Here is a 5,085-nt window from a genome sequence, read left to right as displayed (position 1 = left end):
AGGTGGGATCCAGGCTTCTCAGGAGATTCCAATTGCCAGCAAAGGCTGAAATCACTACATTAACGAAAGGACCACTTGAGGAGGTATAGGCAAAGCTAAGGAAACCAAAAAAGAGATGTTGAGACATTTACTTTATAAAAGAAGAAACTGAAGTTTTTGTGAAAAGAAGTAACTAGCTCAGGGTTATAAAGGTAGTAAGTGGCTGCATTGAGCCATTTAAGCCTGGTGATGCCTTATTCTCTACTCCACATAAAGTAAATTATTTTGCCTCCCCAAATGAGTTTTTCTCTGGAACAAAATGTCAAACTTGACTAAGCCTAAAGTTAAAAACACCTTCAAAGTAAGCACAAAATGCTTCTCCTTTTAAAAGCAGATCAAAATGGATTAAGGTCAAAGTTCTCTTTGTGTTCTCAAATGAATTATAGTCTAAAATAAAACCGGTCCAGTTTCTGTGAATAATATAAGACACATGATGCTTTCTCCTCTCCTCCTCATTTTGCAGATAAAATCACATCTGGACTTTCCTGGAAATAAATTAAATGGAAGCCAGAATGACAGATATTATATCTGCTAATGCGTGTTCTAGGAGAGAGGACCCACAGTGGCTGAGGGAATGGGTCAGGAGGATGGAAGAAGATGCTGCGCTTAGATCAAAGCAAAAAGCCAAAGATTTGAAAAGCTCGGTCGCTTCTAGCATTGCTGGAGATAATCAGTACACCCTAGCTTTACCTCTTAGCTAAGAACAATGCAAATATATTTTTAATTCATCTGCCACTTGGTAGATTATGAAACATCTAAAGCTTCTGAGACTACCAGATGCCTCTTAAAATAAAGTGGTCTTCTGGTTTTATGTAATGATGACAGCATTTGTTTTTAAAATCCTTTACATTTTTCAAAATTCCCTCCCATGTATTACCTAGCTCCCACATTCATTCCATTTTATACATACTGCTCATACTGAAGCCTCTTCTCACTGCAGAAGGAAAGATAAAATTGGCAAGTTTCTTTGGGTGCCTATTAATGCATAATCTACTTAGGTTATCTGTCTAGATGTCAAAGGCATCTGAGTGTGTTTCCCCTATCATGCCTCAGCCAACTCCCTAGTGTAGAATATGAGAATTAATGTGTGTATGTGTGTGTGTTGTTGTTTTGGGGTTTTATTGTTATTCTTCTTTTGTTCTGTAATGTAAAAACATTTTTAATGAGTTTGAATATTTGTAATTTTATGACCATAGACTTACAGCTCAGTCCTTACACTCACCAGTCTATACTCTCTATATTATGATAATATTTAAACATTATATTCATACTCATAAATAAAGTTCGTGTGTGATATTTTACATGGAAGATTTCGAAATGTACCTAAATTAGATGGATTGAGACAGTTTAGTATGTGGAAAATATTATGAAATTATCTATGATTAAAGACTACATCAGAGATATTTAAAATGTATATTTAACTTTGGTCAATAAGTGGGCCAAAATTAAATGGCATATAATTATAAAAGGAATGGATTTCACATTAAAACAGCCTCCATGCTGAAGATAAGAAAAACTGATTCTTTTTCAGTACCACTCATTGGTGAAGGGATCATATTAAATATCTGCCTTCCTTGCCTCAAATTATTTATTAAGAACAAATATCCAGGTATTGACCTACTTTCTGTTATGATTATGAGTTCAAAAGGACTGAAGAAATGTATGGAGACAGAAGGAAGAAGCGAAGGAAGAAAAGAAAGGAAAAGAAAGGAAAGGAAAGGAAAGGAAAGAGAGGAAGGAAAGAATGTGATGGTTAATATTATGTGTCAACTTGGCTGGACCATGAGGTGCCTAGATATTTGGTCAAACATTACACTGGGTGTTTCTACGAGGGTGTTTTGGATGAGATTAAGATTTAAATCAATAGACTAAAGCCACCCCAATGCAGGTGGGCCTCACCTAATCAGTTGAAAGCCTGACTAGAACAAAAAGACAGACTTCTCCTGAGTAAGAAGTAATTCTCCAGTAGACAGCCTTCAGACTCCTTTTGCACCAATGGCTGTCCTGGACCTCCAGCCCGCCAGCCCCCACTGCAGATTCTGGACTTGGCAGCCTCCATAATCACATGATCCAATTCCTTATAATACATCTCCTTCTCTCCATATACACATCCCACTGCTTCTGTTTCTCTGAAGAAACCTTACTAATACACACCCCCATTATTCTCCATTTGGAAAAAAACACACAAAGTTGTTCTGAGATACTTTGAAACAATGCTTTTATAAAAAGGAAGTGCCTCGTCCCAAAGACCAGCCATAAAAAGAAAAGTTTTAAAAACTGAATCAAGATATAAACACCTTCACCATTAAGAAGGACTTTAAGATACTTAGCTGTCAACATATCTGCATCCCCCACTCTCCATCTTCACATTCCCAAAGGCCTTGCAGAGTTCCAAGAAGACCCCTTCAAAATAACCCTCTTCAAATGCGGTAGATATTTTCTGATATAATATCTAGGCCAGAAGGCTGATGCTGTATGAGCCATGCCCACCTCTGAGGTGAATATGGGAAGTTGGCAGCTCAGCTTCCCTGGTCACTGGCACTAACCTTTCCATACTAGGATTTCCTGCAGTTCAGGGCGGAGAGGCAGAAGAGGTAATGGTGGTAAGTTTCATAGCATGCGTTACTTGCTTTTTACAAAACTATCAGTCCTTACAGACTCCTAAATTTTGTCCAAAATGTAGTACTCATCCTTTTTTTAAATTTTTAAATAATAAAATTTTTTTAAAGAGTAGTTTTAGGTTCACACAGTGTGCTATACGTCATCTGTTGCTGCCTCTAACCATTGGGGAGGAGGGTAAAGGATGGTAAAGAAAAAGCTGTTATCTCCTTAAAATAAATATTAATTAAGCATGATGTTCTACTAAACAGTAGGCACCTTTTAAGGCACTGCGGAAATAACTAAATAGCAAAATTCTTTATTTTCTGTACCCTATATTCTCATTTAATAATATAATAATATCGGGGATGATATCAAAGAAAAAATGAGCAGAATAAAGTACTAGAGACTGATGGGTGCTCTTTTTCTATCAGAGAGTCACGAAAGGCCTCTCTTCATTAGTTTATTTCTGAGGGCAGTGCAAGCATTGGGCAGTGAGTGAGTGAGGCCTGGGAGCCCCAGTGGGAAGCCAGGCACGCTCAAGAAGCACCGTGTCAGCCACAATGAGGCTTCAGCTTTATTCTAAGTGAGGTGAGAAGCTTGGGGCTTCCCCACCATCACCTCACTGCATATTCTGTACTTTACCTCTCTTTTCTTAGGTTTATGCTTGTCCTGGGACATGTGCCAACTAGGGTACCATATGGGATGGTAAGATAGAGCATAGGGTCTGGAGACCTGGGAGTGGTGAGGACACCATGCTGAGCAAAGCCTCTCACTCTCCTCCACATCCATCTTCTGTTTCAGGAAAATGCTTCTTTCCTTATTCCTGTTTCCCTCAAGGACTTTCTTCACCCCACCTCCTGAAACTCTCTCTCTCTCTAATTGTAAAAGATCTTTTTATGAACAATTAAATCCAGCCCCTTTTTTCCTGAATGACGGCGAAGACTTAATTTTCTTATCCTCCGAGGAGGCGAGAAAAAAATATTTACATTCCAATTTTATGAAGCAGCAAAATCATCAGATTTCCGAGTTAGGGAGATCTGGATGCACACATTCAGCCTCACATTGGAGACTCTGAAATGAGTGGCACAGCCAGCATCTGAGAGAAGCCTCAGGCCAGAATGCTACATCGGGTGGAGCATTTCAGGACACATCTGAACCCCAGCTTCACTGGTTCTGAAATGCCTGGAAGGATTTCCCAACGGTTCTATAAATGCTGAGATCCATGAACATTCATTCTCGAAACTGTTGCTACAGGTGATGCATAGAAGAGGTTACATTTGCCTGGAAAACAGCTCATCTATCTGTAGAGAAAAAAAGAAAGCTCAGCCACAAGTAGACAATGTGGTAACTACCTATGTGTCCCTTGACTGATGAATAGATAAAGAACATAAGGTATATACACAGTGAAACATTATGCAACCTTTAAAAAGAAGGCAATCCTGACACATGCTACAGCATGGATGAACCCAAGTGCATTATTCTATGTGAAGTTAGCCAGTCACAGAATGATAAATACTGTATGATTCCACTTATATAAGGTCCCTGGAGTAGTCAAATTCATAGAAGCAGAAAGTACAGTGGTAGGTGCCAGGTGCTGGGGCAGGGGGAAACAGGAGCTGTTGTTCAACGGGTATAGAGTTTCAGTTATGCAGAATGAATAAATTTTAGAGAACTGCTGTACAATACTGTGCCTACAGATAATGATACTATATTATGCACTTAACATTTGTTAAGAGCATAGATCTCATCTTAAGTGTTCTTATTACAATAAAATAAAAAAATTTTAAATAAATAAAGTTGATTGTATAAATAATAAAAATAAAAATAAAAGCAAGAGCTCAGCCATGACAGTTGCCCCAAGAGATGGGAGAACCTGCTGAAAGGACCCGCAAGGCACTGTCAGGAATGTTTTAGCTTGAGAATGCCTCATAATTTCGGGGGAAGGGGGGAGGAGGGGAGAGAGGTTAGAAGAAATTTTCATTCCCCAGTCAGCATCCCTTTCTTCTCCTTCCGGATTAGATGACTGCCCTCTGCTCTCAGGCCTGGGCTTTGCCAAGGGCCTTGCACATCTTCCGCCCTGGCCACAGAAGGGTGTGTGCCAATCCCGCAGGACAGGCAGAGTTCCCGCTCGCTCTCGAAGCCCTGAGCAGATGCTCTAGTCTCTTTGGAACTTGGGAGGAGCTGCCTTCCAACAGGACCGGCTCTCAGGTCGGTGCTCCGAGGCCAGGCGCCCGACTCCAGAGCGCCATCTACCGCTAGATCGAGCCCCTTCTCAGAGGCTTGAACCAATGCACTCCCGGTGGAATTGAAGTTTTTGTCACTTTGTGCCCAGGAGATTTCTGATACGTTTTACTAAAAATAGCATTTTAATTTAGATAGAACAGGAGAGTATTTGTCATACTTGCTGATAAATTACTAAATGTAATTTTTAAAACTAGCCCTTAT

Source organism: Pteropus medius, unplaced genomic scaffold, assembly GCF_902729225.1.
Source record: "Pteropus medius unplaced genomic scaffold, Ma_sr-lr_union100, whole genome shotgun sequence".
NCBI classification, from domain to species: Eukaryota; Metazoa; Chordata; class Mammalia; order Chiroptera; family Pteropodidae; genus Pteropus; species Pteropus medius.
The sequence above is the reverse complement of the archived record's forward strand: the minus strand, read 5'-3'. Positions refer to the sequence as shown.